We start from the raw sequence: 12,028 nt of genomic DNA, 5'->3' as shown, positions 1-12,028 counted from the left end.
ATTCCTTACAGACAAAAAATAAAATCGTGTAAAATCACCCCAGTGAAAATCAAAGCAGGGTTTGTGTCTTATTGGCAGCAATGTCACAGGAAGAGAGGGTTGTGCCTTTTCAGCTCTGTAGACAAAAGCCAGAGGTCTGCCAGATTTTCTAGTTTCAGTTTAACTGTGGGAAAGGAGTTGCAGGAGAAAGCCCAAGTTAGTGAAGGCTGATCTACATACAAAACATGCATTGGGCAGACTTGCAGTTGTTCAGCACATGCTCTGGGCTGGCAAGGAGGGACATCATCCTTCTAGCACAGCACCCAGCTCCAACTGATCCACTGCCATCTGCCTCAGGCCCAGTGCTCCCTGTCAGGGGTGATGTGGCTGTGCTCTGGCAGGGGTGTAGTTGCAGACATGGGCTGTGCTTGCATCATGCATTGCAAGAGTGGTTACCACAAGAGCTGCTGGCTTTTGACCCTCATGATGAATCTGTGCTGGCCTGGGCTACGTGGCTCTAGGCTGGTAGGCAGCCCCTGCAAAATGATCTCTTGTTTGCCTGGGAATGCCATCCCCATTGATCACTTTCCAGCTGGCTTATATTGATTTAGCTTAATTCAATGCAAGTGTTTTGTATGTAGCAAAGGCTCCGTGAATGTTCCCATGAAGTCTAAATCAGTTCTTCTGTCTCTCTTGCCGTTTAAATCCTATTGTCACTCACGTGTGGCTTTCCTGCACTCAGTACATGCCTATTCCTGGGGCAGCAATTGCCAGGGGCTTAATTTTAGAGAGGAATGCTCACCCTGCTGTCTGGGAATGAAGCCTGGCATAGCCAGCTTCAAAGACTAGACAGATTTCTTGCTGAGTTTAAAAGACATCTTCCCCTTGACTGGGATTTGCTATTGTATCCCTTTTTGCTCTTATCTTCCCTTTCAGCATATGGGAAGGCTCAGGTGCTTTCCAGACTCTTTACATCTTTGGACCTTTTCAAATGCACTTGCAAAGGTACCAGCAAATTCTCAGTTCTGCCTCTTGACCTCTGCAGATTACTGAGATGACTGAGGATGTGGTGGATTTGATGGAATCTGCGCTTAATGAATCAGTCGTTTGACTCCCTGTTTGCACAGAGCCCTGGCACTCAGCACAGACCTAAAGGAAAGCTTATTTTTAATTCTAATGAACTAGCACAGGAGAGAGCTCTTTGCCTTCTCCCTTCACTTCACATAACAATTTTAGTCCTAATGAAGGACTCCACTCAAATATAATAGAAGGAAGAATTATTTTTCCTGTGTGCCTGTTGTTTTTCTAACAAACATATGTGTTTGTTTATTTTTAGATTATAAAATGCAATTATTGTGTTCTCTGAAGTACACAAGTAAAATTAAAAACACATTGAGTCAACTTGCTGCTTAATTTATGTTAATTAAACTATTCATTGGGAAGGATGTTCCTAGTTAGGTTACTTCAGTGGGATTTGGATTTTATTCTTGGCTCTGCCACAGATTGCCTGTTTGATTCATGGCAAGTCACTTAATCTCCCAGCATTTCAGTTCTTGATTCCCCAAATGAAGATAATTTCCCTTCATCGTTTCTGTTTTGACTACAAATGCTTGAATTGGGCTGTGTTTTGCACAGTATTCAGCATAGTATACTCTAGTTTATAATCATACATATTGATAATAGGTCATCTTGTCTCCAAGAAAAAACACCTTACAAGTTCTTCCCAATGCATGGACTTGAAAACAACTCTACTTTCCACCACACCCAGACAGGCAATGTCAGAGCTCTGTCATGCTCAAAACTGAGCTTTCATCAGTGGAAATACACTGATCACGGGTTTCCAAACCCTAGCCTTTTATTGTGGAAGTTAAGAACTCAGCTTCAAGAGGAGGTTAGTTCTTTCATTGCATCCTTAGACTTCATCAAAGCTAAGGATGAAAACTCATCAGAGCTGTTACTACAGATCAGGTCCAGGCCTGTGGGTTGGGTAACACAGAAACTCTGGCTTGAGCACACTTGGCCGGCACACCTGGGAAAACTCAGTGTCGTGTGAATTGCTGAAGGACCTGCTTCACTCTTCCGCACATTTCCACCTGTCAAATAATCAGTCTCAGAATAGCTTACACTGGTAGCATCTACTCCAACTTCCCCAGGATCTACCTCTGACAGGCCAGGTAAGTGTTTAGGAGCAGTGACGATTTTCTGTCACAACATGGTGTATACTCGTTTGTGCTGACCATCTTCCTTCTATACCTGCACTCATCTGCTTTCTTGTTTATTCACCAGTTGTATTTTGCCTGGATGTTTGCGTTCTGGTTTTGTACAATACCTAGTGCATTGAAGACATCAGCCCTAAGCTGGCAGCACTGAATCATCAGTTACCAAAGGAGCTGCCCTCTGTTTTCAGTCAGTGCTGGCTTTAGAGCTGGATCATTTTCTCAAGCTGATTGAGTCCATTGAACCCTAGATCTAAGCCTTTTTTTCTCCAAATCTGGGAACTTGGGCTGTATTTGCAGTAAAGAGGGTGAGCAGGAGCTTATACATGATGAGATTATGTTTTTAGTTTATCACCTGACAGGACTCTGACCGACTGTGTTTTACTGTCATCTGCAGTCACTACAAACCTCCGAAAAAAGCCATGGTATCTATGGGGCTTCCTCCCTTCTTGCTGCCTGTGTCTCCCTGGCCAGTGTAAAGGGTCAGCCCTATGATCTTTCCACCTGCAAAAAGTCCCAGCGCTGGCACATTTCTACAGACTAAACCTCCTTTCTTCACTTGACACATAGTGTACCGTCCTTTCCAAATGTGAGACACTTCTAACATGAGGTTCACAATATGAACTCATAGTGCTAGTGCTTTGACTGCCTGCCTAGCTGGGCTTGGGCTGCTATCTCACAGAAAAAGAGGAGCCCCAGCCTTGCACTACTGTCTGAATACATGCTGGGTTTTGGCCCCACACTCCAAATGGATTTCCACGAAATGACACGCTTCCCATAGCCAACCTGGCAAGCAAAACCCCTATCCCAAGCATAACCTGCAGGGCTAAAGTATCCATTCTCTGCTGGCTTTTGTGGTTGTGTTCACAGAGAGAAAGTAGTGAGGAATAGCAGTAGCACTGATCATTCTTAATGTCATCTGAAGTCACTATATACTCCATTCCTTACAAAAATTTCCTGCACAGTTTAAATCTACCCTCCTTATTGCTGTGTATATTTGCCCAAATGCATTTTAAGCTGCATGATGCAAATCACTCATTTTAATGCTCATGAACAACACAGATCTCTCTTGCTGGCTATTGCTTAGGAGAAAAGTTCTGACCACCAGCTGACACCCCCAGGACAGATAAAACTAATGAGGCTGAAATAGAGGTCACTGAGGTTCAGAGCTCGTTCAGTTTGCACCTGGGTATTTAATTCTTCATGTCGCTGGTTCCCATCAATAAGCTGCAAGCAAAGAGGAGTGGTAGGAACCAAGGATCAGGGTGTCCATGGGCATCTGCCTCCTGCAACACTCACACTGAATTAAAGCAAATAGCCTCTGCTTCATCCCATTTAGGCAGCTCCCTAACAATTCACACCTATTTCATACAGCCATTTCTGTCTTCCTACTGATTCACTGAAAAATTCCTGCTCACTCTTTCTGTAAACTCAGCATTCTGTTGAAGTTACAAGCCAGATGTTAGCTTAGCCAGTGATTAATACTTCGAAAAGGTCAGCTTTGAATTTCACTGCCAAGTTCACCCACCTATCCGGGCAACTCCTTATACATCTTCTCTTCCCTTCATAACATATTTGCAGTTGAAAAATATTAAAACTGATATACTACTTTGTATCTTGAAAACACATTAAAAATAATCTTAGGTGCTGGGAAATGTTTTAAGGCTGTGCTTGGAGAAGAAGGATCTGTTTAATCCCCTTCTCACGTGGATTGCTTGTAGCTCTGAAAATCTGATCTCTGGCTCTCTATGCTCTCTGTGTACCACCTAATCACCTCTCAACCAGCCCAGTGGATCTAAAGAAGTGAATTCAATATAATTAATGTCATCTTTTGGTGGGGATGACATTAATCAGAAGGTTTACACCAAATTTTACAAAGGAAGTGTCCTTATTCTCCGTCAGTCTCAAGCCAGATTTTGTAAGCTTGGACAAGTAGTCTCACCACGTCAAACGCTAACAGCCTTTGTGACATACTGCACAGCTTAGCTTGTCCCAGTTCTATCTGGGCTTATGTTTGTGCAGCATCACCAAAGAAGCTCTGCTCTTCATCAACAAATGCAGAGTAAACTCTTTGATTGGTAATATTTTAGAGAATTTGATCTTGGATCCTCTCACATGGAGAAATACAGTTAGGAGCAGGCAGATTTTGCCTGAAAGTGGTTTTTTTTCTTGTTTCTTTTGAAGTAAAAGAGGAAATGTGGGAACCATTTCTAAATTGCCCATTCTCCAGAGTGACAGAAGAAACCCAGAAACAGATAAAGACCAACAGCTGGAATAAATTGTGGTACAGGGAAGCAATTAGCTTATGGCATAAAAGAATGAAATCACATATAGAAGTAATTTGTGTCTCCTGGCATTACTTGGCAACCTGGAAACTTTGGCGCAGATGAGGTCCGTGGTCGCAGGCCAGTGCTGGTGTGGCGTGGAGATGTGCCACCCTGGAAGGAAGAGTCCCAGCCTGTCCTTAATGACCTTGTTTGAGACCTCATAGACGTGTGGGAAGAGACGAGAGAGAGGAAGGGGTCATCACTTCCCCCTCTCTCTGAGCTTTCCCAGCACTGCTCCAGATTCCTGAAAAAGCTTGCTTCTCCCTGCTGTGGGGACACTTTAAGGCAGCTTTGGTCCTTGTTCCCCTGGGACCTTGCATCATAAGCTGGGTGAATGGCCACAGCCTCTCAGCTGTCCCTGTACTCTCAGTCGGCCTCAGCTTTGGACATGAAAGCCATCTTAATATGGGTTGCTTAAAAGTTACATCATTGAGCAATAAAACAGTGAAAATACCTCAGGGTAGGAGAGGAATTTGAGATAAACATTCTTTACCAGATATTGCAAAAGAAAGCATGGCCTCATCAAAATGAATGAGCTGACTCCCTTTGCGCTCGGTGTGGCCAGGGCCCCAACCCTTACGTGTGCAATGCTGTGCTGCCGCAGTGATGAGCTCAGGACAGCATTATCCTCATGAAGTCAGACAGCTGGACTGATGGATGTAATCAAATTTCCTGCCCCGGTTACAGTTTTACCATCCAAAGCCTCAATTTAATCAGTGGTTGTACTCATAGTGGGATTTGTTTCAGGAGGGATCCCATTTACCACTCCCAGTTTCGGAGAGCTGGTTAATCCTTCCGTGGGGCAGGATTCACATATCATGCCTCATAAAATCCCTGTGTGAGGGTTTAGGAAGAAAGGACAGGATTTGTCATTAGTGCCCTGTGAGTGTGTCTTCACAGCAGGCACAGAGATACCCAACCAGACGGCTTCACTCCATTAACTTCTCACAGGTGGAGGCTGAGGTCCAAAAACACACAGCAGCAGCCAGATCCATATAGGCCAATCCCATGCTCCCTCCCCAGAAAGGTCTGGGAACAGAAACACCCGAGCTCTCCCTACACAGGCTATCTACATGTGGCTTTTTTGCCAGATTCACCCAGCTCTACATTTTCCAGCTCCAAACTGGTGGGCCTGTATCGTGATGCGCTTCATGAGCCTATCAGTCCAGAGAATCTCCACGCAGTGTCCCATGGAGGTTATGGAAAAATTTGCTCTGTACAAAGGATCAGAGCAGCATTTGTGCTTTCGAGAACCCCTTCTACCAAGGTCTGTCATTAGCCCTATGTGGTGCAGGATCAATTTAAAATAATTTCACTTAGAGCACTCCATGGAAATCCCCTGCCAGTCACCCTCCTCACGTGCTTTTTGTTCTGAGAATCAACAGGCCTCAAAGAGCAGTCTCAGAAGAGGCCACATCTGTACAGAATTTACTTTCATCCCCACAAGGGTTCCCAAACAATGCCAGTGCCAGCCGGAGGTTTGCTGAATGGTATGAGAACCAAAGGCTTTCTTTACCTTCTGTTCATCCATTAAAACCTTGTGAGTCAAAATTAAGAGGATAGGAGTAGGAGCTTTAGGAGGCTGTGGTTTCTCACAAATGCCTAAAGCTAAGTACTAATGAGAAAGTTAAAAAAAAAGAAGTCTGCAACCCATCACCAGAGCAATGCCACAATTAGAGACAAATCCAATGTGCGTTCCTTTACATTTATGATGCAGACAAACTAATTTAACTAATTAGGGCTGTCTACAAAATGCATATGAAATAGCACTCTGTCCTCAAGGCCCGGTATCAGAGGTTCTTGCTACTGAAGTCCAAAAGTGCACAGATACATAGTATGGACACCTGCTACTCTCTGAGGATGGAATTAGCCAAGCCACTTTTGCATGGGAAGTTTTGAATATTTTCTTTATTGCCCCACCCACAACTGATGGATGAAAACCAATCAGTTGAGAAGTCTGCAAGGATAAGTGTATACAAAACTCTCTTTGATTTCACAATTAAAGAAACAAAACCAAGAAAAAAATGAAAAGTCCATTTGGCTTCTCCCATTTGAACCTAATTTTTTACACATTAACTCTACTTTACAGCTTTCGTGTAAGCCTAAACAGTTATGGTGTGATTTATCTTCTTTGAGAAAGCAAACTATTTTCTTTGTCTGTGCAAAGGTTTGTTGTTTAAAAGGTACTCGTGCTCCCCTGAAAGTTGGTTTGTGTATTTTGATAGCAGCAGTTTGTGCAGCACAGAAACTCCACAGAGAAGCTCGGCTGCTGCATTACTGAGGTGCTGGCACTACCTCCATGAGAATGAAAACCATGACCACAATAGAAGATTTCAGCAACTAGTTCTGAAAACTAATTTAATGGCATGAAGTTTGATGGGAGGAAAAGAGGTAGAATTGTATTAAAGAAACAAGTTTTTAAAGAAACCCATCTTTCCAGACTAGTTTCAGACTTTGGCTGTGCCTGGTTCTACCTCCAACCAGAGTGCCTGGCATGAGCTCCTCTGCTGAAGCCAGTGCCCTTCTTTTGGGCACATCCCCATTTACCTCCAGGTGGGTTTCTGCCCACATTCCAAAATCCTACCTGGATACCGCGACAGCCTCAGTACTGTGCCTGGGAAAAAAACAAACACCTTCCTGTACTGGGCGTGGACCAACTCACTCACATTTGTCTCATTTATCCCAGAGAAGCGGAGATACTGCTTCAGAGATGAAATCAGCTCAGGTCTCCACCTCTTTTTCCAGTAAAGGGTGAACCCTTTCTCTCTAGACAAACAGGAGTGGGCTCACAGAGACCACAGCATCCTTTGCCGCTCCAGGCTTGCCCAAGGTAAAGAAGAGGGTCTATGTGTCACTCCAAAAGGAATTTCTCTGCTTCCTGCTTCTCACCATTCCTGGCTGTTGCAGCCTGTGGTACATCAATGTGTGCTCAGCAGGGGAAAAATGCTGCTGGCCGAGGTGGTGGTTGTGAGATGAAAAAGGCTGATCCGCACAGTGGTTTCTTCTGTCTTCGTCTGAATGCTTTCACTTCAGGAACCCCTTCCTTGCTACAGCTGGGAAAGATGTAAACAGAAGCCAGTCCCAGCTGAAAAAAACTCTGCCTGTGTCCTGTGTGGAGCGTGCTTGATCTTCCTTCTGCTTTTTACCCCAAATATCAAACTAGGTTGTCTCTCAGCACTGAGTTTGTAGACAATTAGAAGCACAGGTCACCCACAGTTTCTTCCACTTCATTGGAAGCTCTAGTGGGTTTAGCAAACGGGTGGAGCAGGATTCTATCTTTTCTCATGGAATGAGACACAAGAGGGAGACAAATACCCAGGTGGTGCCAGTGTGGACCCATACCCTGGAAGCCTAGGTAGGAAAATGTATTTCTCAGCTCTTGAGAGGTTTGAAGGTTTTGGATATCTCCAAAATCCTCAAGAATGAAACATGGAGTAATTAAATGCATGTCAAAAAAACTTCCCTTTTGCAGTTTGAAAGCATTCCATGTCTCATTTGGGCTGGAGAAGAAGTTAATTAGTGCTCATTCACTGAATCATTGAAACATGATACTTCCACCTTTCAAAATACAAAATTTTCCCCCTGGGACCTCATTCTCTTTCCCAAGCAATTGCTGAATTTGGAGAGATTGTGAAATACAGCCCTTCCTACAGTTTTTGGCTCCTACTTAAAACATGTAATTTGAAAGTTCCCAAGAAATCTCAAAAGACACAGAGCTAATTCAAACATGGGATACAATGGCTGCCTTTCATGTCCTCAATGTCTCTGACATGAGCCAAAAATTAGTCTGGATAAACACAGAAGATTTTTATCTGGAGAAAGAAGCTTGAAACTGTGAAGCACAAGAATGAGGACATAGGAAGAACAGAGCTCATACCTGGCCCCCACCTGCTCTAGGTGCCTAAAAAAGACAGCACAACAGATTCAGGGTTAAGAAGAGCTGTTGCCAGTGTTTAGCTCTATGTGCAGCCCAAGGAGCAGGTAAATCCATGGAACAGGATTTAGTCCCTGCATTTATGCCCCAGAGCACAAAAAGTAGGGGACGTGTATTTCACTCCAGACCACTTTAGCAAAGTATTTGAATTCCTGCACGATCCTAAGGGCTCAAAAAGCTGAAAATACGATCTAGCTGTAAAACAGAACAAACTGAGCCCATAGCTCAAACATCTCTCATGTGAGGCAATACCTAACTTTCCAGGTCAGTGGGCAAAAGAAATGTGGTGTAAATATCTCTGGCTGTAAGCCAAAAAAGGACCCACTGTGAATTCAGTCTGAAAAAGGTAGTCAGTGGAAACTGTCATATGGGAATGGTATGACGTCTGGCCATGTGTGTACAACCAAAATGAAACACTAGTGTGGGAGCAAAGATAATACAGCGTGCAAGATAAGAACTACTCTCCTGCTCAACCCAGTAAGGCAGACAGAGACTGTATTAACAGCAGCAAAGCATACAGCGCCAGGCTCATTCTCCAGCAGCTCTCTCATGGCCCAACTACAGCTGTGCTGTCAAGCTCTTCTAGCCCCCAGTGTTCTGTGAGGCATATCTGCAGACTCATGGTGGTTCCATATTATGCTTGGGAATTGCTTGGGAGAAGGTTATTCATCTTGAGACAGAATATGCCTGGGATTGGTCTAACAATTTAACAGTATAGGCAAATCAGGGCCAGTGTCCTTGCTATGTCGTTGTTCTATTTACTTGTATAGATGTGGCACGAGATGCCAGCTGCAGGGTGATACTTCCCGTAATCCTCATTCTTCTTTATGTCCAAAGTCCCTCCTGAAGCATTAATCAAGATTATTAACTGTGCTTTTAGAAAAGTATAAAAAAATGGATCTTTCAAAGAAGTCCGACTGTGGCTGCCTGGTCCTCTGTGCTGCTATTTCTATAACTTTCAGTGCTGAAGAATGGCAAGAGGGAAGGAGGTGGTGATTCATTGCCCAAGAGCTTTCAGGAGCCCAGAGAGTATTTCTAATGTTCCAGTATCCCATTGCCTGTACCAGGCAGCACCCGTGGCTCATTGTTCATGCCAGCATCTGACATGGCAATGCCAGCCAAGTCTGCACGCGGTCGTTGGCACTTACAAGGGCATGATGTTTACAAGAAAACTTTGGAGCCATTTCTGTGGCAGGCACATATTTTTCAGTGAATGTACTAATAAGCCCAGGACCTGCTTCTCATTTTACACTGACATAAATGCACCACTCTCAGATGTGCTACAGAAGGTTGTGAAATCACAACTAAGCCCTTGGAGTCATGTGAGGGCCTCCCAGCTTTGCAGTCGAGGCACACAGCTTCACTGTGTGTAAAAGTCGGGGTGAGAACCATATGCACTTTGTCCTTTGGTGAGAGAAAAGTACTTGCAGCAGACTGTGTGGTGAGATTAGAGACCAGCAGTAACTGGGGCATGATTGACTTCCATGAGACTTGTTGCAAAAGGTTGTTTTCCTCTGTGAAGTTTAGGAAAGTTTGTTCTCTCCAAAGGAACCCCCATGCTGCCAATTTTGAAATCAGTGAGAATTCAGAGTTTTCTGATAAAAAGGGACAGTCAAGCCTGCCACGTGAAGAGAGGTTTGTTGGCCAGAATCTTGTGAACCTCAGGGATTCTTAGAAGAACAATGGCTTTGAAGACTCCAGCATAAATTCTTAAAGCATTTTATTTCCCCTCCTTTGTATATCTTTTACCATAGCTTAGATACTACAGTTAACAACAGGTGTTCACCATCTCTTTCTTTGCAGTGTGTTTACATGTGGGATGGAATTTTCTAATTAGAGAAAAATGCAGCAAATGGCACACAATTCAGGTCAGGAGGAAAAAGAAACTCAAGAGTTTCTTCTTTTCTTTCACTGCATCCCACAAAAAATATTTGGACAGTTTCTCAACATAAGGACTTAGCAGAATGTATTCACTCTCCTAGCAAAAAAGGAAAGATAAGAAGCTTCCCTATGGGCACCACTGCAAAATAGCTAAGTGAACGTCATGCATTAAGGAATTATAAAAATTCCCTATGTAGTCATAGAACCTTTAAAAAACCTGCTTGTGATTTGATATGTGGTAATGGGGATTTATTGACCAGGACTGCTAGATATGTATGTGAATACGAGCACCACATACTGCATTTTGGGGATTTTTGCTGAGCATCTGCTTGTCTGGATAGGTTCATATAATTCTCACACTTGAAGCTCCAAAGGAATGAGAATATCAAATGTTCACACTCCTATTGTCCACTAGGGAACCCAAATACATCCTGTCTCAAATAAAGAAGTTAAGTAATATTAGAGGTGGAATCAATGACAAAATGTTCCGGTTTGTGCTTACCCCTTTTTATTCACTTCCATGACCCATTCTAACCGCAGCAAGTGTTAAGAACCCTGTAACATTGGTTTGTGGTTTGTTTACTTGAGGATGTGGGGATTAAGTCATGCTGCTGTTGAGTTTGAGGGGGTTTTTTCTCTTTTGTTGTGCTTTTTAAAAACAATGGGAGAATCAAAGGATATTTTTTTACCACCCTGTTGCCATCTCATCCATCAACTGCCTCACTGCTTCAGACTCCACCTGTATAATGTTGTTGTGATCCAGCTGTCATTGAACTCCTCCTGTCACGTGCATCTCATTGTTCTTCTCATCATACCCCCTATCTCCTCCTTCCTCCTGGGACCTTTGCAGACACCTGCTCCTCCTCAGGATTTACTTCAGCAGTCTTGAAAGCTGTCTTGAGGCCCCCTTTCCCCACCTAATGATTTTTTTTCTTCAATGGGCTCTAATTAAAATACAGTAATCAACACACAGGTGTGTGTCTTACAGGAAACCATATCACATGCAGCCCTGATCTTGCCATGCCTGGCAAGGCTGGCAGGCAACCGGTGCTGATCTTCAGCTCAAGTTTTAAGTAAGATAGTTCCATAAACACAATGACATCATGTCATGACATCATTATTTTCCTGTAGGCTTGAAGCAGCTTGCTTGCTTTTACAGGAAATTATATGTTCACAGCTCCTTTAACTTAATTGACACCAGGGAAGTGCCACACACGTTACTTCCAACATTTAGGTCTCAAGTGCATGAACACCATTCCCATCATCCATTAGGTACCCACCCAAAACAGACTTTGTCATCATGCAAGTGAAAGCAGCTATATAAACATAAAAATCAGGTTTAGAGTATAAAAAGGAAAATTCAGAATATTACTTCTGGGGGAAGGGTGAAGGCAAAATTACAATACCTTGTGCTATGGGGCCTTCTGGCCTGGCTGAAAACACTGGATGCTATGGTAATATGATGCCAATGCCAAGAGACAAAAGTTTTAATGACTCCGTCTCCCACCACTCCAAATCCCTCCTAACATTAACCATGATGTAATTGCAGCCTGTACTATTCATTTTAGCATTGACTGGAAAGGTTTTGCAGAAGAAAGAATAGTAGTAGGAACTGAAAGTTCATTGTATAAAATGAGTTAGATAATGTGAACTAATGCACAGAACTGCACATAACAGAAGGAAATAAAAAG

The 12,028-nt window shown here is 43.4% G+C and overlaps 1 protein-coding gene across 2 annotated transcripts in view; it reads left to right on the top strand.

The window, feature by feature from the left end:
• Nucleotides 1-12,028, top strand: part of SYN3 (synapsin III) — a 184,693-nt gene that overhangs the window by 135,147 nt on the left and 37,518 nt on the right. The window lies entirely within an intron of this gene.

The sequence above is a fragment of the Chamaea fasciata genome, unplaced genomic scaffold, assembly GCF_029207755.1.
Source record: "Chamaea fasciata isolate MVZ Bird 193981 ecotype frontalis unplaced genomic scaffold, bChaFas1.0.hap1 SCAF_5, whole genome shotgun sequence".
Lineage (NCBI taxonomy): Eukaryota > Metazoa > Chordata > Aves > Passeriformes > Sylviidae > Chamaea > Chamaea fasciata.
The sequence above is the reverse complement of the archived record's forward strand: the minus strand, read 5'-3'. Positions and strand labels throughout refer to the sequence as shown.